Consider the following 25,648-nt stretch of genomic DNA (forward strand, 5'->3'; position numbering starts at 1 on the left):
TTGCATAATTTCTATACAGTATATGCAATAAACCAACCAGAACAGTATAACATTATTGAAATAATAGGCAGTTCTAAGATAGGTTAAGAAGAATATAACGTCACAATTCTGTATTATTATTCAAGGTTGTAACGTGTGTCTATGCTGTCATGTAGGCCTACCTGGCAACAGACACGCCCCCGGTACAAACAGATGAAATTTGTAGAATAGCGTGATTATGACAAAAAACATTAAAAAATTATACTTTGAGGTATTGTTTTTTTAATTTTTGTATGGCAGATCATACATACACATGTGCTGAGGTCAAAAAGGTAAAAATTTTGTTTTTGACCCCTGACTCACCTGTCATTCCAAACAACCCCTTAAAACATGATCTTCAATCAATGTCTCGTAGTTACTCTAGTTTGAGATTAACTTAATATTTGCATGTTATATAATACATTGTGAAGAATTATTCTTACAAAATTAGTAGTGAAAGCTAGAATTGTTGCCGTAAGTGTTCGTAGTCTAAGATTTTTGTTTTGCTGTTGTATGATAATAAATGCGTCGGTAATCTGAAAGTAAAACTGCTTTCATGACTATGCATATTAAACTGTCAATAACGTGAATGCTTCCATGAATCGAATGACGAGCGATTGAGCACCAAGAGCTGTGTTTCTCTTAGTCAAAGAAATGGCTTGAAGCTCTTTTATACTTCTCTAATCCATTTTACAAAACCTATTTTACAAAGAATAAAAGTACTTTAATTCTTTTTCTACTAAATTATTTGCTGATCCAAATAGTCACAATGTTGTAAAAAAATATACCGGTGTTTATCCTGTAACAAGATGTAATATGCGTTTACAATTCTTTCATTGTGATATATGCCTTTATTGTTTACATGTTGGTTAATAATATAAATCCATATCGAAAGGTTTGGCTACAAAATATTCTATGGGAAGTTTTCTCCTCGATACACCTTAGTACACCTATTTTGTCCAAGCACAGTTAGCCTAGAAATGCGGTCACTTAAACTCGCAAGTAGCCCATAGTAGCTGAGTTTTAGTGACCGCTTATAGGTTCGAATTGCAACCAGCATAATCATGAAGCTCCCGTGACCAAGTTGTTAAGGCACAGGTCTTGTAAACCTGAGATTATGGGTTCGATTCCCAGACGGGATCACTTATTCTGCTTGTCCTATTTATTATTTGCGACGGCGAACCTGATGAAAAATTACGTTTATTATATATAATTCCCGTCGATCATACCACATTTTTTCGAAGAAAGAAAAACGGGAATTTTTTTTTTAAAAAAGCCAATAACCCGGCCTAAATCGAACCCATTTCGACCTTGTTAGTGCAATAGACTTCAGTTCGCATGCACTACAATCGTGCAAATCATGTTGAAGTTGTCAAATTTGGCAGAGTAATATTACTTATTGGGCTGATTGATCTGCCTATTGTGGCATTTCAACAGACCCCATTTAGCGGGAAAAAATGTCATTGCTTGCACAGAGGGTCAAGCTTAAAAGTACTCAAACCTGTTCAAAACTCCCACCATGTCGAGGTTGCACACTTTAACTACCCGTAATGCTGTTGGGATTTTACAACGAGGGCGCTGTCTTATTTCTATCAAATTCATAACGCCATTAGGCGAACGTTTACGGTATTTTTTGTAGCGGACAAAGCCACCAAAGATATTAAATAATCTTAAGTAGAACAATCATTTGAATGGGGCTTCAACTTTGTCAATACTGCTGTTTTCTTTGTTCTTTGCCATATTTTTCTTCATTTCAAAAATACCTAATGATAATTTCAATAACTTATCCTTCACTTATAGCCAACAAATAACTTTATTTTTTCTACACTTTCACTGGGATCACTGATTTAAAGGGTCTTAGTTTAAGGTCAAAAATTTGTCACTAAAATGCATGATTTATAAAATATTCCCCTACTCGAATGGGAATCCCATCAATCTTCCGCAATCTCATCGCTGCTGGTTGATCAACAAGATTTTACATTTGCCAATGTGCAGTGACTTTTCCCCTAAAATATCCTCTGATTCCCAGTAGCCTTTGGTTGTGTTATCACAACATTGTTGAACAACGGCGATATAGTATTACAAATTGCCACACAAACACATATATATCAGTAGCATACATCATGCAATATTTGATCCGTAACATAAGTTTTAGGTAAAGCATATCAGATAGATAACGTTATTACATACAATAAGATAACACCGAGAAGGCGGTGTGCAGACTTTAGGGAAATTAGGATTTTGATTGCTTTATGATGAAGCGATTTTATATTGAAGATAACACGGCATTCAAGTAGATGTTTAGTTCGTTCGTCTGTTTAGGGACCGTTCACAAACACTTGTAAGGGGGGGGGGGCTGATGCAAGAAAATTTCATCGCGAAAATTGTTCGGCCCCCCCCCCCCCTTAACAGACCTCAAAAATGTCAGCCCCCTTTTTTTGACATGAAAATTATGGGTCAACCCCATAGAAAAGCATATAAACTTAATTTTTGCAGGAAAATCTGTGGTCATTTTTTTCAGTCCCCCCCCCCTTAGGAGGGTCAAACCTTTTTTTTTGTCCCCCTTTTTGCATCAGCCCCCATTACAAGTGTTTGTGAACGGTCCCTTATATTTCGAATTGTAATGTAACATTTCCATTTCGAAAGGTAGAATAGATGTATAACCTGTAGCTAATTATCCCAAATTTCCAGTGGCGTAGATGTATTTTTGCCATTGGGCGATGGGCTTGGAAAATATTCATGAAGTATAGTGAATGCAGCACCTTTTGACAATAGAATAATGTTATGGTACAAATGCGCGCGAGGGGCGAAATGTAGCCATATTGAAGCTAAGTTGGTGAAATGTTGTAAAAGTGGAATATATGGGTGTGAATTTGGTCGGAAACCCACATACAGACGTCAGCATGGGGGATGGGTGGAGGGTGAATGGTTATATGGGAGAATGTAGGATCTACGCCTAGGCAAATTCCACTCGATTTACAGTTTACAGAAAAGCAATAATGATAAAATCAAAATTAAATCCATCAATATGCTACAAATACGTGTTATGGAGCTTGTAGATCGTAGCATATCCAGAAAATACTTAAAGTTCATTTATCATTCAAAAAGGTCACAAGTAATGGATAATGCTTTAAATCATGTTCGTCAATTCATGTCTCCGTCTTTGATGTAGGTACTTCAGTTTAGGATTAATTCAATATTTGCATGTTATATCATGTATATGAGGACTTACCCTTACACAAATCCATTAGTAGTGGAAGCTTAAATTGTTGCCGTAAGTGTTCTTAGTCTAGGATTCCTACACTTGTATACTGCGCCAAAAAAGTATCCTTACACTTAATAATCACAATTTCAAAACTGAACCATATTGGGATAAATTTGTTTTTGTAACATTGAATCCAGTAAAGTTACAAGCAATTGAATAGAAGAAGGTCCAGTTTTAAAAGTGACAAACTGGCCTATACAAGGCGCAAATAGATTCCAACAAGCGCAACAAAGAGACAGCACAGTTTCTTCAATGAAGCTTTATTTAATGATACGATACATGATTTACCGACAAGTGACTCATTTCGGAATGCGATCATGAATTTTGAAGAAAAAAAAAGTTTCCACAGGCTTCGTTGGGATTCGAACCAGCGATTCGGAACTTCCTTCGATTACGCGTCTAGCGCTTTACCGCTCGGCCACGGTGGCAGTTGAGTGGAGGAGTGTAATGATAAATGATAAATCTCATAATGCCATCTTTAGCCTTTTGTTTACTAAAAAAAGACGCGTTTTGTAAAGATAGATTAGCCGTTTGATGCATAAAGAGCACGAGCGTTTGGGAAAGGTTTCAAACAAATAATAAAGACACTAATGTGATGATGAAATTGCGTAAGTCGGGAAATATCTGCGTCGCAATGTTTTCTTTTGGTTTTAGGAATTTGACCTTAAAATTTACGACTTCATGGCATTATCATTCAAAATCAACAAAAGATACTTCAACAGTATATGGGCTCATTCTTTTCTAGAATGTTTTGTACATGTATGTTAAATAGCTTCAACAATGGTTCGCTGCATAATGGTAAAAACAGCCTTGACCTAAATAAGGGCGAGAGGTACCATATTTACCGATTCAGGCTAAATTTAAAATTGATATAAAACGTTTGTTTTTTGATCGATTACAAAAATTAATTTTTGTCATATAAAGAAATTGTGTCTGGCGTGAATTACACTACAGTATTTTATTCTTAGGGCTCTTTAACGTCTTCAAATAATTTTTAAATGATAGAGTGAATCCCCTGGCCCTCTATAATTACGCACAAAAGATCGAGTCCCCTTAAAGCAGTATTTATCTATGCCCGTGGAAAAAGGAAAGTAAAAATTGATCTATGTATCAATATATTTAAAAGGCGTTGTGTTTTGACAGGGCGAGATTACGAAAATTAATTTTGTTTTGTATTAATAGTATTAATAGTATTTCTTTGTCTTCGTGGATTTGTTTATTGCGTTTGCACTAAACAATAATGGTAAACAATTGTATAATATTTGCAAGCTTATTGAGTAAATATTGCTTTTATATCTTGGTGTAGATTCTTTTATTGCTTTTATTCATCACCGTCAATACCTTGTTGACACTGACTCGCAGATAACCCGAATGACTAAAATATTGTTCATACAAGTGGATCATTGCCTATCATAACATGATGTTGGAATACACAATATGTAATTATTCCTGTTCCCAAAGGACAGCACTGAACCGGTGATGCAGTTGATTACGCTCGTAAGTAATATTTTTAGACGAAACTATTTCACTCGTACGTTGCCTGATCAAACCGTTTTCACAGGTATTATCGAGGGGGCGTATATGCATCTATTATAGATACCAGTCTTTTCAAGCTGGTGTCCACCGGGGCGTTTTCATTCAATTGATTAATCAAATGAAAACATTGCGACTTATAAGATATTATGAAAACAAATGCCACCAAGGTGACATTTCCTGCATCAGTAACACCTGAAGGATACGGGGATGGATAGAAGGCACAAATATCTAATACCCACTTTTTTAGTTTTTCGTCACTTCTCGCTCATACATAATTCCCACGATGTTCATCCAATGGTCTAATTCAATACCCTTAAGGGATGGGCCTATTGGAATAAAGACCAAACAAACATATTTGTACTTGTAACTTGTAAGTTTAAGATTACAATTTTAATTGTAAATATTTGTATTTGTAACTTCAATATTAACTATACCAGTTTGTTTGGTGAATGTTAATAAAATATTGATTGATTGATTGATTGTTATGCCGTAATATTGTAGTCTGTCAACCCTTTAACAACTTCAGCTCTGTAATTTACCAAAAATTCCCGCTAAAAAGTGGTTCTTTTAATTTTAGAAAAAAATAATGCATTAAAAATCGCATTGGAGTTTTCGTACTGATCGTACTATAAATGACCACCAGCCTATAATGTTCTGATCACACTATAGACTGGTAGTACATGTGACGTTATAACCAGGCAATTTGTCTCTATTGTTCCTTGCGCGGAAATATGCCCACGTTGTTGTGTTGTGTTCAGGGACCGTGCTTTTAAAACGCCCGCCAGATCACAATAAGGCCATTGAACTGTGTTAGTGGCCATACGTATTCGTTGAAGTATAAAAGTAGGACAGTCCCTTAGCGACTCATTAGTAATGTGTGGAAACAGGTCAGGGACGACATTATGATAATTCTAATCCTTTCTTTGAGGTCAATAGAAAAGGCCTTCAAAGAAAGGCCTTCAATCACACAGGTGCGTGGACAGCGTGGTTGTAGATAATATTTTTTCATCAAAGCGGGCACAGGAAATTTCGTGGAGGCAGCGCTTATTTCTTATATCTTGTAAACACAATCTAACGTGGTACTCACTACATGTAGAAGGCCGGGTCTGCAAATGTTCAGTGCATGAAGCTAGTAGAGATATAGCTTCATATTCTGTGTAATCAATTAAAATACTATGGCTGGATATCACAAAAATCGTGTCGAGGCATTCCTTTTTGTTATGGACGACAAATGTTAATTTTGATATTATTATGACAAATTCCATTCACTTCTCAATTGATTAGGCTGCGGGATGATTCGGATTTCTTTTCGAAAAATAAATCATAGGACCCAGAGGCCATGATATAGCCCTAACCTAAACCCATATTCGGTATGCGGAAACCTTCACAGTCCGGGCGGCGCTTGCACTCGCATCGCATTAAACAGGTAAAGTTCGCTAAACTGACGCTTGCTTCAATTGCCAACCAGAGGGGCGAGTTTGAGGTTTCATAGTCAATTACCTATACCATTTTTCACCCCGATGTGGCAATGACGTCAACGCGTTGAAGCAGCTGTTTCGCTCGCGCATCTATGCGGCGTCTTTAAGCGCGTGCGTATGTACACCAGCGCTTTGATCGAACTCTAGCGAGTGAGGCTGCGCCTAATAAAATTCGTACAGTACTGACGTGACGTCACTGCCACATCAGGGTGAAAATTTACATTGAACATCGCAAACCAGCCAAATTTGTCATAGGTTTGAATAGCTAGTAGAAAAACCGTGAATATAGTGTCAGAAAGTCTCACACATCTTAGTATACCCTTGTCGTTAATGTGATACCGAATGCAGCGCCATTTTTGGAATATATTCAAACATTGTGTGGGCAAATATTTGGACAAATAGTAGGCCTAAATCATGAAAATCGCTTAATCGGAATAATACCAACCAGCAACGGACATTGAGACAACACTACGTAAGAAGTTTGGGGGTAAGTAGAGCTTTTCCTTGTTATAAAAAACAAGGAAAAAGCAGTCCTTTTTATCACAAAGCAATATATTAAACAAGTACATTTTGAGAGGGCCTACGCTGTTTTTTTTTAATTAACAGAAGTTCTAGTTTAAAATTTGTTCATCACCTGCAGTCCGATTTGGTATCTATGGTTTCATCAAAGTCTTGGAAAATAATGTGGATGGTATTTTGGTTTAAAAAAACGATACTGTTAAAAATATCGGTATTTATGCAAGCGACATTTCTAGTGTGTAAAATGCATTGAAAATTGTCGGTTAAAGAGTGCATAAATTAAAATCGCGAAGAGTAATAGCAACAATAACTATCTACATTCCAAGCGGAAACGCTTTTCAAAAACATGCCACCTTTTTTCGGGCAATCGCTGAAACCGAAATATGAAATTCCAGGCCACCTGTAAAAAAGTGCGTGAGCGGAAATGACCATGAACTTGGGTCACCGAAACAAATGTTTATTATGGTGTCCGGCCTTTCATAGTAATACAACAATTAGCCCCCAATAATGGCTTTTATTTTAACCGTTATTTGTTAAACTGTGATTTGTACTTTTTGAGAAACTAATGTACGTATCAAAAAACTTTTCGCTGATCGATTTTAAATTGCCTGACTCCTTAAATAGATCTCGTAAACAAGTTGTCAACATTGTATCGCGTAATGATTTTTTTCTAAATATAACAGTGTATTCAAAAATACCACATGCATAATTGTATAGGCCCCTCTAAACCTGCTATAGTTGTTTAGATAAGTTAACCTTTACAGATTGTGATAATTTTCAACTGAAGAGTTGGAGAATGTTGACATCTTCTCCTATAAATATAACATTTGGTTAAGATAATACTAAAGAATATGATTTTGATTTAAGGTAACAGGAATATATACAAACATCTTATAAAAACCACGTTTGTCGCTGAACCCAAATAGGTTTCACCTTTTTACATTCTGTGAAAATGTGCTTAATTGTTTCAGATTCCTCATTACAATAAGTACACAAAATGTAATTTCTTTGAAATAAAACAATTAAATTGCCTTTAAAAGTAGAGACTGACGAATCTAGTCTGTGAGAGCACTTAAAGATAGTACGCAAATACAGCACTATTTCCTGGAATAATTTAGCAAATGCACTGATATTCATATTCTAGGAAAGAATATCGGTTGGCATTCAATATGCATCATTTTTGGTTTGTCATTAAGGGAATATTATTCTGATAAGAGAGTTGCCCATCTTGTTTTTTGCTTGACGCAAACACTTTGTTAATGGCCAACTGTTGCAAAGTTATAAAACATGAACGTTTGGATCGATTTTGATAAGAATTTACATTTGTTCTTTAATGCGAACATTCATGCTGTACTCATATTATCATGTCGCATGCTACTTTGCAGCTTTGACATCAGTACTCAGGGCAGCGACAAGCCTTAAAGTCCCACGCAGTGATCCCGGTACAAGTGTAAAAAAATAAAAATAAATTATAAATTGCCTAACAGTGAAGTAAAAGTCATTCGTGGACTTCGATAAAGTTCACATACTCGACAGGGACAGCAGCTAGGTGGTTCCAACGTGGAGTCAAGGAAGCAGTTCACATCAAAGCCAACCAACCATCTCTCAACAAAGAAGGGGCCGGTTCAAACTCTCAGGAGTCTACGAGTCTGTTATCAGGTCACAGGTCAAAAGGATCACGACCTGATACAGTCACTCACTCGCTGATGAAAGATGGAGTAGCATCTGAAAATTCCGAGGTAGGAATTAATCCCTTGTGTTTGGATCAAAAGTTTAAATCAAAATCATGATTTATACCAACACAGATGAACTTTCATGAACGAAAAGTCATTCAATTTGTCATTTGTATTTTAGAAATGAAACATACTACAAAAAACATTGCTGAAAAAAAAAAAATGCGCAAACAGTAACTTGAACATTGATCCTGACGATTTAACATTACGTTCTGGATGCTCTTTGCATGAAATAAGTTAGGGTAGGCTTACAAATGGGATGGAGGGTGGCACTTGTAGTGAAATACGCATAATTAGAGTGCTTACAATGACGAAAAAATGGAGATCTGTTTGAATGCAGACCCGAAGAAACGCTAGTCCACAACATGTCCAGATGCCGTTAGAAAGAAAAAATGCCTTAAGCAATCATACATAATGTAAACTACTAGAATGATCATGATTGCCACAGTAGTAAGCGGTGGCGTAATTTCATGAAAGGTTCTGATTGGTTTGTGTTGAGGTAATGATCTATTTCTAGAAATGGTGTAATATGCCATGAATAGTGAAAACTATTCTAATATAGTAAAATATTATATATAAAGCCTGGATAAGAAATGATTGGGCAGCAGATAAGAGTCATAACAGGAAATTCTGTGAAATTTATATTGGCCAGTAGTGGTACAAAAGTTACCATAAGTCTTCAAACTTCATACAAGTTCTTTGCATAAAATAAATAAGATAAGGCTAACAAATGGGATGGAAAGTGCCACTTGTGGTGACATACGCCTATTACAGTGCTTACGATGGTTGAAAAGAAATGGAAGTCCGTTTGAATGCAGAGACGAAGAGGCTGCAGACCACAAAATGTCCAGATGCCGTTAGAATGGTAGGTAAATGTTTGAATTGGTTTCTGCAAGGTATCAGGAAAATGGGTACGAAAATAAATTTGCACGAAAGTAATTATATAATATATAATTGCAAGGATTGAGAGATTCGGGAAATGTAATAATGCAATACTATGGTCACGTGGTAACTATAGTGGCATTTATAATGAAAGACAAAGATAAAAAGACTAGTTTGCGTCTGACGTCACTGTCTATAAAATTATCTACGATCCTTGATTGGCTAATAACGCGCATAAGGAAGGTCGATTCATCTGGCTGGTGCCGATCGAAGAAAATTACGTACTCTTACAAGGCAAAAAGCGTCTTTTCTAGGTATTGTTGACACTTTGAACTTTTGAGATGGTTTGCATGTTTCATAGTGCAAAATTAACAATAAGGCGCCCGGTTGTACCGCCGTGTTCAGCAACTCATATCATCACGACACTTGTAAACAAACCGTGCTCGGAGTTTGATTGACAGATGACGTCTTTTCATTTATGTTGCCTCACCTCTGTTTCGTGTTAAGCTCATTCAAAATGCATAGACGAGGTTTATTTAATAAACTCTATCTCTGCTCTTACAACTTTGGTTCTGTAAATGGTAGCTTCTTCAAATTCAGCACGATCATATATACATTGAATTTCACCTACAACTGGGGGCAAATTTATATTGTTATGTTCCCAAAAAATATTCCAAAATATTTTTTTAAATTTAAGTATTTTGTCATTATACATTAATTTTCGCTTGTTCTGATATTTATCTCTGCTGATTTCGGAATATTCTAGAAATGTAATGGGAAATGCCTTAAACATTGTCAATCAGTTTTTAAATCAGAGTTAAAATGTACAGGTAGGCCTACTGGCTGCCTAATTATGAAATATTGGTCTACCACAGAGGAGAGAGAAAATAGAGCCCGTACCACCAGTCAAAGTCGCCGCATCATCCGATAATGATGGCGGATTGTTCCATGCAATGCGACAGGCGAGACTGCTACGCAATTACCGCGTATTTTCCTGGTCTATCGCGTAATCGCGAAAGCACGCAACGCTCTATCGCGTAATCGCGAAAGCACGCAACGCTCTATCGCGCATACTCGAAGGAACGCAGCGCTGGCGTGATTGTTTGACACGGCACGATCGAACAATCGGCCCTCATGAATATGCGAGAACTCACCGTATACAATACACTAGGACTTTGACTGGTGGTACGCTCTCTGTTTTCTCTCTCCTCTGTGGGATGTACATAACCGTTACTTTAATTCTTTTGCAGTCTGCATTTGCAAACTAATGTAGGAATTGAAACATGCGGTGCCTACTGGCAAATATTTTTAACCTAATGTAGGAATTTAATCATGTGGCGGCAAATGTAAAAATTTACATATTATGGTGGTGTGAGATTATGTTTAAATAAACTATCAGTACTAGCAACAGCGTATTTACAATTGCCAGGTAGGGATGTGACCTGGCATTTGAGAAGTTTTCTAGTTCCTTAAATATCGATCTCAACATGTAAGCTTCGTGGTGTGATGCTTCCTAAATCAGAATAAGATTTTATCCATATCAGTAGTATTTGCTTGTTTCATGTTTTTATAAGATGCTACAAGTTTTAATACATTGTTTAACGATCAAAATAACGTGTTACAGTTGGAAAAGAAACGATGTAACATGGCGATTGCTTTAAATGGACATAAGGAAATAATTACCTCTTATAGCGAGCAATCGTTCCCCATTGTGTATGTGACCAGCTCCATCAAGACCCGGAACATGTCGCCAGTATGATTTTGAGTTACAGGTCTTTAAAGATGATATTCCCATTAAAAAAAAAATCAAATTTTGGAATTCTTAATTTCATTGTATTTGACTGTGGGACTAAGTGGACTTTCAAATCATTGAAAGTACTGAATATTAAAAAGTGGTTAATTTAATTAATAATTAACAGTTGAACTATGATAATTCCTATTCAATCCTGCGTAAGGCAGGAAACATATAATTAAGCCCATTCCTCAGAATAGCAATTTGGCAAAAACCTCAAGTATTTATGCTATATGTATATAATTTTGGTATCATTTTAAAGCTTATTGTCTAGTTCTTACAATGTTATTCAAAATCATGAAATGTCAAAAATGCGACTTGTTGTTCCTGGTTTGTCAGAACGTGACACATATATGTTTATATGCATGAAGCGTAACTTCATTTCCAACCTCATTTACTACTTACAGAAATAAGTCATGGAAGGGTGTGTGCAGATTGTAAGATGTTGTTGCTTTTTTTTTGTTTGGATGAAGCAGTGATTATGTTGAAGGTGACATCCCAGCCAACAATTTTACGGTGCTCCAACGTCGTATGAAAGTCATCTACGTGAACTTGTATTAGTATCGTGACAACGTGTTTTCGAACGTTGATTTTCGGACGTCTATTGGTTCTGAATGAACGTTACAAAAAGTAACGTATGAATTACAAAATGTTAACTTCGTATTTTTTTATGACGTAAATACCACGTCATTACCGAATGTTTCAAAAGGTAAAATATGTCCATGTGCGTTAAAATAACGTTGTAAATACGTCACTGTGCGACGTTACCTAATTACAACCGAAGTACAACGTTAGCCAACGCCGTGAAAATGTTGTCTGTTAGCTGGGATGTCATTTGAGAAGTATTCAAGTTCGTTAAATATCGATGTCAACATTTAAGCTTCAGTTTGTAATGTATTTTTTCAACTTTATAGTACTCTTTTATCGGATTTATAACCTGCAGCGGTCTTTAAAGGTAAAAAACTAATCCTCCATTTCATTTCTCATTTCATTCTTTCGTGTGGATCCTCTAAACCCTAAAGGTCCTTTGTCTTAACCCTAAAACTATGATAACTGCGAGGGGGTACCAACCCTTCCCTGCAAGATATTTTATCCGTCATAAAAAAGGTAATCTAATCGTAGATCCATCGTTTCACAGTGTCATAGCCCCGATATCTTCATGGCAGAAATCGCCATGGTAGGTTGAATCCACAGCCACGCATGGCCATTTTGTTCCGACCTTTGAGTCGCATAATGAGCCGAGGGACATCTGACTAAGGCTACTGACAATAGCCTGGTAATTGACCTCTCTGTGTGTGTGAGTGAGCATGTATACGCCATTATGAGGTCAATTGTCATATGCTTTTAGACTGCTTGCATGAGTGAGTGCAGCTAGCCTACGCTGCACTATAGTTCGGCACATATAAAATCAGAATATTTTTGTCAGTTTTTGAGTTCAAGACGAACGCTTCTTTCTCAAGACGCTAGCTAACGACTATCATCTCCATTGAACACGTATATTCAAGTGCAAGGAACCAAATCTGGCTTCTTTAGACTAAATCAATTACGGGAGATATAATCATTTTCAACCCCTGTATCCAAAGATGTATCGTCTAATATCAAATCGTGCATAGCACATTCACGTGTATCAATCCCGGGTATCCATTTCAGTGTCTCTACTGTATAATGTAATTATTAACCGGGCGATTTAAATGCAATTTTTAACCCAGCATTTCCAATTTATAATTGGAAATTAGGAGGAGTTACAACAACCTTACAGCTTGCATGATTTTTCTTTTTTCAGCATTATAGTAATACGTTTGACCTCTTCTGAGGTCTCCCAACACATCCACATCGAGTCTACTGGCCATCACATTATAGACTTGAAAAAATTGCCCATTTCTGGACAAGGAACCCAGGCATTTTGAACGTGGTGTTAAGGAGCATAATTCTTGCTATGGCGATTATTTTTTAAGGTAAAGGTGATCGGGTAATTAAAAGTAATTATTTACATAACGTTAACATAATGATTTTGTTTTATAATGGAATAGTTTGTTTTTCAAGTTTGTCTGATATGGAACCCAATGTTTATACACACAGAGACCAAAGTATTGCAATATCGGTGAACAGAGAAGAAATCAGGAAACTGTAACTTTAACATTCACCAAAGTTGTCGATTTCACATGTCATTCTTTCTTTAAATCATCTAAGCCCTAAAGGTCCTTTGTCTTAACGATTGCTAATTTCTTCAACTGGACGAATTCATGAATAAAATTCACACCAAAGTTGCCAATCCCATTGGAAAGTATAACCGTACTTATTTCATGCAAAGAACATTGCCCCCTAGTACGCAATGACAATATATTGCATGAATGTTGACCTAACAGTGTGCCCGATTCTTCTTTTTTTTCAGCAATATTGCAATACGTTTGGCCGAATTGTAATGCAACCCGTTTACTGTTTCGTTGTAATACTGTTTTATCGAAATGCAGAAGATGAATAGCCTGCAGCGGATTTGAATTGTAAACATCTCAAATTTCAAATTGTTTGCTAAATGTTCCTTATCCAGCTTGAATTACAGTTAAAAGAAAGCAACAACAAAATAAAAGCAATTCAAAATCAAATCAAGAAAATATGTTACAAATGAATACGTGTTACAGCTTGTAGATCGTCAATATCCAGAAGATACTACAATTCAATAATCTGTCGAAAATTCACAAAATATAACTAATGGTTTAAAACATGATCTTCAATCAATGTCTCGTAGCTACTCTAGTTTGAGATTAACTTAATATTTGCATGTTATATAATACATTGTGAAGAATTATCCTTACAAAATTAGTAGTGAAAGCTAGAATTGTTGCCGTAAGTGTTCGTAGTCTAAGATTTTTGTTTTGCTGTTGTATGATAATAAATGCGTCGGTAATCTGAAAGTAAAACTGCTTTCATGACTATGCATATCAAACTGTCAATAACGTGAATGCTTCCATGAATCGAATGACGAGCGATTGAGCACCAAGAGCTGTGTTTCTCTTAGCCAAAGAAATGGCTTGAAGCTCTTTTCTGTTTATACTTCTCTAATCCATTTTACAAAACCTATTTTACAAAGAATAAAAGCACTTTCATTCGTTTTCTACTAAATTATTTGCTGATCCAAATAGTCACAAAAAATATAACGTTGTTTATCGTGTAACAAGATGTAATATGCGTTTACAATTCTTTCATTGTGATATATGCCTTTATTGTTTACATGTTGGTTAATAATATAAATCCATATCGAAAGGTTTGGCTACAAAATATTCTCTTATAAACGCATCTATGGACAGTTTTCTCCTCGATACACCTTAGTACACCTATTTTGTCCAAGCACAGTTAGCCTAGAAATGCGGTCACTTAAACTCGCAAGTAGCCCATAGTAGCTGAGTTTTAGTGACCGCTTATAGGTTCGAATTGCAACCAGCCTAATCATGAAGCTCCCATGTTCAAGTTGTTAAGGCACAGGTCTTGTAAACCTGAGATTATGGGTTCGATTCCCAGACGGGATCACTTATTCTGCTTGTCCTATTTATTATTTGCGACGGCGAACCTGATAAAAATTACGTTTATTATATATATTTCCCGTCGATCATACCACATTTTTTCGAAGAAAGAAAAACGGGAAAAATTAAAAAGAAAAGCTAATAACCCGGCCTAAATCGAACCCATTTCGACCTTGTTAGTGCAATAGACTTCAGTTCGCAAGCACTACAATCGTGCAAATCATGTTGAAGTTGTCAAATTTGGCAGAGTAATATTACTTATTGGGCTGATTGATCTGCCTTTTGTGGCATTTCAACAGACCCCATTTAGCGGGAAAAAAGGTCATTGCTTGCACAGAGGGTCAAGCTTAAAAGTACTCAAACCTGTTCAAAACTCCCACCATGTCGAGGTTGCACACTTTAACTACGATTTTACAACGAGGGCGCTGTCTTATTTCTATCAAATTCATAACGCCATTAGGCGAACGTTTACGGTATTTTTGTAGCTGACAAAGCCACCAAAGATATTAAATAATCTTAAGTAGAACAATCATTTGAATGGGGCTTCAACTTTGTCAATACTGCTGTTTTCTTTGTTCTTTGCCATATTTTTCTTCATTTCAAAAATACCTAATGATAATTTAAATAACTTATCCTTCACTTATAGCCAACATATAGTAATAACTTTATTTTTTTCTACACTTTCACTGGGATCACTGATTTAAAGGGTCTTAGTTTAAGGTCAAAAATTTGTCACTAAAATGCATGATTTATAAAATATTCCCCTACTCGAATGGGAATCCCATCAATCTTCCGCAATCTCATCGGTGCTGTTGATCAACAAGATTTTACATTTGTCAATGTGAAGTGACTTTTCCCCTAAAATATCCTCTGATTCCCAGTAGCCTTGTGGTTGTGTTATCACAACATTATTGAACAACGGCGATCTAGTATTACAAATTGCCACACAAACACATATATCAGTAGCATACATCATGCAATATTTGATCCGTAACATAAGTTTCAGGTAAAGCATATCAGATAGATAACGTTATTACTTACAATAAGATAACACCGAGAAGGCGGTGTGCAGAGTTTAGGGAAATTAGGATTTTGATTGCTTTATGATGAAGCGATTTTATATTGAAGATAACATTCAAGCAGATGTTTAGTTCGTCTGTTTATATTTCGAATTCCCAAATTTCAAGTGGCGTAGAATTATTTTTGACATTGGGCGATGGGCTTAGAAAATATTCTTGAAGTATAGTGAATGCAGCCAGGCCTTGAAATAAGAAAACAATTTCAAGGGTCCTCACCAATTTTCAAGGGTCCGACCCCGAACCTTGCCTTCAAGGTTCCTCTTAAAATTTCAAGGGTCCTCACTAATTTTCGAGAAAATTGTAAACCTAGGTTGAAAACTTGATGTGAAACTAAAATGAAAGTGTACTCAGGGCACTGGACATATTATGTGAACCAAATTTTCCAGTGGGAACAACAAAACTAGGATTTTCTGCTCTTTGCTTGGTTCAATTTTTACGGGTCACGCGGACCCGTACCGTAGGAAATTTACGGGCCTATTACGCGCCTATTTTCACGGGTATTTGACGCAAGGACGCGCCTTATTTCAAACCCTGAATGCAGCACCTTTTGAATAGAATAATGTTATGGGGCGAAAAAATGTAACCATATTGAAGTTATATTGGTGAAATGTTGTAAAAGTGGAATATATGGGTGTGAATCTGGTCGGAAACCCACATACAGGCGTCAACATGGGGGGGGGGGTTGGATGGTTGTATGGGACATAATGATTGTATGGGACATCCCCATCAAAAGTTAGGGGAATGTACTGTAGGATCTACGCCTAGGCAAATTTCAGATTGTTTCAAGAAAAGCAATAATGATAAAACCAATATTAAATTCATCAATATGCTACAAATACGTGTTATGGAGCTTGTAGATCGTATAATATCCAGAAAATACTTAAAGTTCATTTATCATTCAAAAAGGTCACAAGTAATGGATAATGCTTTAAATTATGTTCGTCAATTCATGTCTCCGTCTTTGATGTAGGTACTTCAGTTTAGGATTAATTCAATATTTGCATGTTATATCATGTATATGAGGACTTACCCTTACACAAATCCATTAGTAGTGGAAGCTTACAATTAAAATTGTTGCCGTAAGTCTAGGATTCCTACACTTGTATAATACATTCTGTCGGTAGTATAAATATAAAGGGAAACCAGTTTCCTGATTATGACTACCAATAATAAGTACACTTCCCTGGCTTGAATTGACGTGAGATTCAATAAGGAACACGGCCTGCCAGTTATTCTCTTTGCCATTGGAAAACCCAATATGTAAAGAAAGTAGTACTTTTCATTTCTTGTAAAATATTTGCGGATCCAAATTGTTTCATTGTTGCATTTCTCCTGCAACAAGATGAAACTTAGAATAGTCGTTTTTTTTTCTTATCAAGTGTCTGTATTTAACATAACTCGGTACGTATTTTATGTGTTTTATTATAAATAAGGTGTAAAAAAAAAAAAAATGATTGTTTTAATCCGAAATCAAAACCAAAATAACATTATGTTAAACTTCCCAACTTTGAGATACAAATGCATTCCAGTAGCCAGTCGTCTTAGGGCATTTAAATAAAGGCACTTAATTTAATGCCCACGTGACCAGATGGGCACTGATATTACAGCGTCTAGACAGGATGTCTGGAAAAGTGACGTTTAGCACGGCGGGTGGTCTTCCTCTGTATTTCAATTGGAAACGCGGGATGCATGTTCAAATTTTCTAGCAAATTCGTCGATAATCCCCCAATGTATAATTAAGTTGCCTTTTAAATTTTCAGCAATTTTGATGACATTTGTCTGAAAAATTCTCTTAGCATTGTAGCACATCTACTGATCACTTGGTGGTCTTGGTATGGCGGCGCCCATGGGTTACGTGGGCATTAAATTTAGTGCCTTTTATTTAATACCCTATGGCAACTGGTAGCGTTTGTTTTATTTAAATAAAATGTCATTTGTTAAACAAAAACGATGTGTTACAATGAAACAAAGACAAAAACAAAACGCATCAGCATAAATCTTGGGCAATTCCAGTTGAAATTCATACACCATCTAGATGAAAGGTATGACCTTATTCTTCCAAACAGGTGGTGTGAATTTTATGCTGGAATGTGACTCACCTGGTTTGTATGCGATTTAGGACATGTCTTATGTGGCTTTCAACTGGAATAGTCCATTGTTTTAACGGTAAAGTGTATTAGGAAGAAGTCATTATCTCTTAAATTTTAGCGAGCAATTTTGTTTAGTTGTTCTTGTGCAGGATGCGTAACCCCATTTCCTATTTTATTACTTAAGATCTGAAGATATTATGATTTTGTTGATAAAGCAGTATTAAAACAATAATGCGTGATTTGCATAAAGAATAGATTCGTATTTAAATGTTTGTTTTCACTGATCACATTATCCCCTTTTAATTTCGAGCCAAACAAATGAGGTATAACGAAGAAAATTGCGATTTCATTCCAGCGCCTACAATGCGTGTACTACGCTCGCCGATCGTAACATGTAATACTACACGGCGCATCGCGCTCGACGTGTGTACACATGAGCTGACATCCACGAGAGATGTTAGCAAGCAGCCGATCGATGAACTCTGAATAAAACCGGGTCGACCCGGTTTTAATATAAAAAGTTAAATTTGACTGTTATTAAAGCACTTCAGGCTTAGTCTTTTACGTGGTATTTTAGTACACCGATGGGAATTTTAATTATGCAAAAAGTAGAAATCCGAGTAAAATTGAGGGCGTCACTGTGAACTAAATCACACATTATGACTTTAATGTATATACAAGATGACTTGGAATTTGAGAAGCATCCCTTGAAAAGAAGTTCTTCTGATATCCATCTCAACGTGTAAGGTTCATATTTGTAATACACCCTTTTCACTCTTGTAATACTGTTTTTATCGAATTTTTTATCGCACGACAGGACGGATGTATAACCTGCGGCTGTTTAGAAAGGTAAATATCCTCCATTCCTTCACACTTGTTTGTTAATTCTTTTACAGCTTCAAATACAGTTTAAAATAAAAGTTAAAATAACATAAATCAAGAATTATGATACAAATGTAGACACAATTTATTAAAGCAAGAATATCCACAGAATACTAATATTACAATTCAGCATTATCATAAGATGTTACAATTTTAAATTCTTTGTTGAATGATAATGATATCGTGTTCACAAGATAAAAAACCGATATCAGTAGCATTCATCTTGACAAATTGTTGATCTATAACGTAGCGATTAAGTGCAATGCAAAGGGTTTCTGGTAGAAAAATAATTACTTAAACAAAATATAATGAGGAAGCGGAGTGCAGACTGTATGGAAATTTTGATTAGTGTTTAACTGTAATGATTGTGTTTAATATTTTGCATTCAAAGGTCGTCTGATATCGATCTCAATATATAAGCTTATTTTGTAATGCAAGCTTTTCACTTCTATAGCGGTTTTGACAGGGAAATACATTTCGTTGATCAGATTGATCCTTGTTTGATGCTTTTTGTAAACTTGAAATACAGTTTAAAATAAAAACAAAACCAGTAACCCATAAATATACTATAAATCGTCGGTCACATCGCATACTCAAAGCTTCTACTCACGCTTTTCGATATAATCGCGATTGAAAATTTTGTTGTTGAATTTTGGCTTCATACAGGTTCAATACCACCAATTACCTATTACACATTTTTCAATGAAAAATGACTTATTTCGGGCGAAATGTTCTCATATTTAAAACTCTCCAAGGGGATTTCTCAATAGAATCCCCTTGGCAGGGTATCTAATTTATATAATGAAGAAACACGGGAGTTTCATTTTGGTGAAATTGACATGTCCAACATTCAAGTAAAATGGTTTTATATGGTGTTAAACTTATAGCTCTGTATGTGAAACGATTTTTTTTACTTACTCTTCCGTCATATTATGCTACAGTCTCGCTATTTTTTCCTTTATAGATCTCTATGTGATACATAATATTGGCTACGAACGTATAATGGTCTGAATAGATCTGTATGTAATGCGTCGTTCATCGTATTTGATATACGTACCAATGAATGTGTAAAAAACTTTGGCTAGTTTAGTTCCAAGGTCCCTTGCCATGAACATAAAAACTCCATCTTCATTTTCTTGAGTATTCTAAGGGGTCAAGGACGGTAGTGATTCTCTTCATATTGGAGTAGCATATCCCAATGGCTCTAAATCTTCATCATGGGCCAAAGCGCGGAAGAGGAAGATTTACTTCTCAACGGTCATTGGGCTGGTGTTGAACATGTCATCATGAAGCAGTGATTATGTTGAAGGTGACATCCCAGCCAACAATTTTACGTTGCTCCAACGTCGTATGAAAGTCATCTACGTGAACTTGTATTAGTATCGTGACAACGTGTTTTCGAACGTTGATTTTCGGACGTCTATTGGTTCTGAATGAACGTTACATAAATACCACGTCATTACCGAATGTTTCAAAAGGTAAAATATGTCCAGGTGCGTTAAAATAACGTTGTAAATACGTCACTGTGCGACGTTACCTAATTACAACCAAAGTACAACGTTAGCCAACGCCGTGAAAATGTAGTCTGTTAGCTGGGATGTCATTTGAGAAGTATTCAAGTTCGTTAAATATCGATGTCAACATTTAAGCTTCAGTTTGTAATGTATTTTTTCAACTTTATAGTACTCTTTTATCGGATTTATAACCTGCAGCGGTCTTTAAAGGTAAAAAAACTAATCCTCCATTTCATTTCTCATTTCATTCTTTCTTGTGGATCCTCTAAACCCTAAAGGTCCTTTGTCTTAACCCTAAAACTACGATAACTGCGAGGGGGTACCAACCCTCCCCTGCAAGATATTTTATCCGTCATAAAAAAGGTAATCTAATCGTAGATCCATCGTTTCACAGTGTCATAGCCCCGATATCGTCATGGCAGAAATCGCCATGGTAGGTTGAATCCACAGCCACGCATGGCCATTTTTGAGTCGCATAATGAGCCGAGGGACATCTGACTAAGGCTACTGACAATAGCCTGGTAATTGACCTCTCTGTGTGTGAGTGAGCATGTATACGCCATTATGAGGTCAATGGTCATAAGCTTTTAGACTGCTTGCATGAGTGAGTGCAGCTAGCCTACGCTGCTCTATAGTTCGGCACATATAAAATCAGAATATTTTTGTCAGTTTTTGAGTTAAAGACGCACGCTTCTTTCTCAAGACGCTAGCTAACGACTATCATATCCATTGAACACGTATATTCAAGTGCAAGGAACCAAATCTGGCCTCTTTAGACTAAATCAATTACGGGAGATATAATCATTTTCTACCCCGGTATCCAAAGAGTTATCGTCTAATATCAAATCGTGCATAGCACATTCACGTGTATCAATCCTGGGTATTCATTTCAGTGTCTCTACTGTATAATGTAATTATTAACCGGGCGATTTAAATGCAATTTTAACCCAGCATTTACAATTTATAATTGGAAAGTAGGAGGAGTTACAACATCCTTACAGCTTGCCTGATTCTTCTTTTTTCCAGCATTATTGTAATACGTATGACCTCTTCTGATGTCTCCCAACACATCCACATCGAGTCTACTGGCCATCATAATTATTATAGACTTGAACAAATTGCCATTTCTGGACAAGGAACCCAGGCATTTTGAACGTGGTGCTACGGAGCATAATTCTTTCCATGGCGATTATTTTTTAAGGTAAAGGTGATCAGGTAATTAAAAGTAATAATGATTTTGTTTTATAATGGAACAGTTAGTTTTAAGTTTGTCCCATATGGAACCCAATGTTTATACACACAGAGACTAAAGTATTGCAATATCGGCGAAAAGAGAAGAATTCGGGAAACTGTAACTTGAACATTCACCAAAGTTGTCGATTTCACATGTCATTCTTTCTTTAAGGGGATACTACACCCCTGCCCAATTGTGTGCCTATTTTTGCAGTTTTCTCAAAAATTATAGCACATTGGTGACAAGTAAGATATGTATATTATAAGGGCAAAGACTACAACTTTGTAGTTATTGATTTATTGATCAAATATTGGTTTTCCCTCATTTTTGACTGTAACTCCACAACCGTTGTATGTGCTGAAATAAAATTTCCAGTGCAGTAGTTGTAGTCCTTGCCCCTATAATATACGTATCTTACTTGTCCCCAAAGCGCTATAATTTTTGAGAAAATGCAAACAATATAGGCACAAAATTTGGCAGGGGTGTAGTACCCCGTTAAATCATCTAAGCCCTAAAGGTCATTTGTCTTAACGATTGCTAATTTCTTCAACTGGGCGCATTCATGAATAAAATTCACACCAAAATTGCCAATCCCATTGGAAAGTATAACCTTACTTATTTCATGCAAATAACATTGCCCCCTAGTACGCAATGTAAAATTGACAACATATTGCATGGATATTGACCTAACAGGGTGCACAATTCTTCTTTTTTCAGCAATATTGCAATACGTTTGGCCGAATTGTAATGCAACCGGTTTACTGTTGCGTTGTAATACTGTTTTACCATGTTTATCGAAATGCAGAAGATGAATAGCCTGCAGCGAATTTGAATGGTGAATATCTCAAATTTCAAATTGTTTGCTAAATGTTCCTTATCTAACTTGAATTACAGTTACAGAAAGCAACAACAAATAAAGCAATTCAAAATCAAATCAAAAAGAAATATGTTACAAATGAATACGTGTTACAGCTTGTAGATCGTTCAATATCCAGAACATACTACAATTCAATAATCTCTCGAAAATTCACAAAATATAACTAATGGTTTAAAACATGATCTTCAATCAATGTCTCGTAGTTACTCTAGTTTGAGATTAACTTAATATTTGCATGTTATATAATATATTGCGCAGAATTATCCTTACACAATTAGTAGTGAAAGCTAGAATTGTTGCCGTAAGTGTTCGTAGTCTAAGATTGTTGTTTTGCTGTTGTATGATAATAAATGCGTCGGTAATCTGAAAGTAAAACTGGTTTCATGATTATGCATATCAAACTGTCAATAACGTGAATGCTTCCATGATTCGAATGACGAGCGATAATGAGCACCAAGAGCTGTGTTTCTCTTAGCCAAAAAAATGGCTCGAAGCTCTTTTCTGTTTATACTTCTCTAATCCATTTTACAAAACCTATTTTACAAAGAATTAAAGTACTTTTATTCTTTGTAAAATAGGTTTTGTAAAATTTCTACTAAATTATTTGCTGATCCAAATAGTCACAATGTTGTAAAAAAATATAACGTTGTTTATCCTGTAACAAGATGTAATCTGCGCTTACAATAGTCTTTCATTGTGATATGTGCCTTTATTGTTTACATGTTGGTTAAGAATATAAATCCATATCGAAATGTTTGGCTACAAAATATTCTCTTATAAACGCATCTATGGACAGTTTCCTCTTCGATACACCTTAGTGCACATGTTTGTCCAAGCACTGTTAGCCTAGCAATGCGGTCACTTAAACTCGCAAGTAGCCCATATTAGCTGAGTTTTAGTGACCGCTTATAGGTTCGAATTGCAACCAGCCTAATCATGAAGCTCCCGTGGCCAAGTTGTTAAGGCACAGGTCTTGTAAACCTGAGATTATGGGTTCGATTCCCAGACGGGATCACTTATTCTGCTTGTCCTATTTATTATTTGCGACGGTGAACTGGGTGAACAATTACCTTTATTATATATAATTCCCGTCGATCATACCACGTTTTTACCAAGAAAGAAAAACGGAAAAAATTAAAAAGAAAAGCCAATAACCCGGCCTAAATCGAACCCATGCAATAGACTTCAGTTCGCATGCACTACAATCATGCAAATCATGTTGAAGATGCCAAATTTGGCAGAGTAATATTACTTATTGGGCTGATTGATCTGGCTATTGTGGCATTTCAACAGTACCCCATTTAGTGGGAAAAAAGGTCATTGAACATTCCACAGAGGGTCAAGCTTAACCTGTTCAAAACTTCTACCATGTCGAGGTTGCACACTTTAACTACCCGTAATGCTGTTGGGATTTCTTGGGCTGTCTTATTTCTATCAAATTCATAACGCCATGCATTAGGCGAACGTTTACGGTATTTTTGTAGCTGACAAAGCCATCAAAGACATTAAATAATCATTTGAATGGAGCTTCAACTTTGTCAAAACTGCTGTTTTCTTTGTTCTTTGCCATATTTTTCTTCATTTCAATGACAATTTAAATAACTTATCCTTCACTTATTGCCAAAATATAGTAATAACTTTATTTTTTTCTACAATTTCACTGGGATCACTGATTTAAAGGGTTTTAGTTTAAGGTCAAAATTTAGTCACTAAAATGCATGATTTATAAAATATTCCCCTACTCGAATGGGAATCCCCATCAATCTTCCGCAATTTCATCACTGCTGGTTGATCAACAAGATTTTACATTTGTCAATGTGCAGTGACTTTCCCTAAAATATCCTCTGAATCCCTAGCCTTTGGTTGTGTTATCACAAGATGTTACCATTGTTGAACAGCGGCAATATAGTATTACAAATTGCCACACAAACACATATATCAGTAGCATACATCATGCAATATTTGATCCGTAACATAAGTTTTAGGTAAGGTATATCAGATAGATAACGTTATTACATACAATACGATAACACCGAGAAGGCGGTGTGCAGACTTTAGGGAAATTAGGATTTTGATTGCTTTATGATGAAGCGATTTTATATTGAAGATAACATGGCATTCAAGCAGATGTTTAGTTCATATGTTTATATTCCGAATTGTAATATAACATTTCCATTTCGAAAGGTAGAATAGATGTATAACCTGTAGCTAATCCCAAATTTCCAGTGGCGTAGATTTATTTTTGACATTGGGCGATGGCCTTGGAAAATATTCTTGAAGTACAGGGTGTCCCAGAAAAAAATATTGGGCAAATAAATTTGGACGTAAGTCGAGAAATGCAGTTTAATTCGCTTGTCGAATGAAAACACAGTTATCCATGCGGCTGAAATCGCCTTCCGTAGTGAAATCGTGATAGTTTCACTATTTTCCCGGTGGCTGGAATCGCCTTCCGTAGTGAAGTCACGTGATAGTTTCGCGGGCAGGACTTCAGCACGGGTTGTCGCTATTTGGATTCATTCTTTGTCGGTCAAGCATTCAGAGCGGGCGTAACATTTTTTCTCTCTCTATTTATCATGTTTATTGGATAACGAAGAGGCCGTATTAAATCAGCAAGCTTATACAATACAGCTTTCTTCACATGGAATAAACTGTGACGGCGAAAGATAATCAAGATGTTGTCTGCATAAATTTGTGTAAATTACTCGATTCAAGTAGGCCTATATTGAGGAGGCCAGGCGTTACGAGACCTTTTTATGCTGGAACATAATGGCAACGACCGATGACTAACAACAGGTGATAAATCGGTGAGATATTTGCTTTCATCAATAAATTTGTTAAACTTTGCCGTTAATCAGTTTTATTAGCAGTGAATAATTGGGTTCTAGCCCACCTTTAGAAATTAGCCATGGAGAATAGATCCAGATAACTACTTTAGTATTCTAAAATACAGGTTGCATTTCAATCTAACGTTATAATCTTGCTGTATTTCAGCTCGGAGGCCATGGGTAGAAAACCTGAGTTAATTTTCTAAATAACAATACAAATAGGCCTACGTAATCTAATCATGACTTCAGGGACGCGACCTCTATGGTCATCATGTTATGCACCATGTTCATTGAAGCAAAATTGAATAGATGCGTGTATGTCACATCAGAAAGTAATACAATAGAAATTAGAACCTCATGAATGCGTAACCAATCTTTACACGCTACGTAATAAACTCGTAGCCGA

The sequence above is a fragment of the Amphiura filiformis genome, chromosome 10 (genome assembly GCF_039555335.1).
Source record: "Amphiura filiformis chromosome 10, Afil_fr2py, whole genome shotgun sequence".
Lineage (NCBI taxonomy): Eukaryota > Metazoa > Echinodermata > Ophiuroidea > Amphilepidida > Amphiuridae > Amphiura > Amphiura filiformis.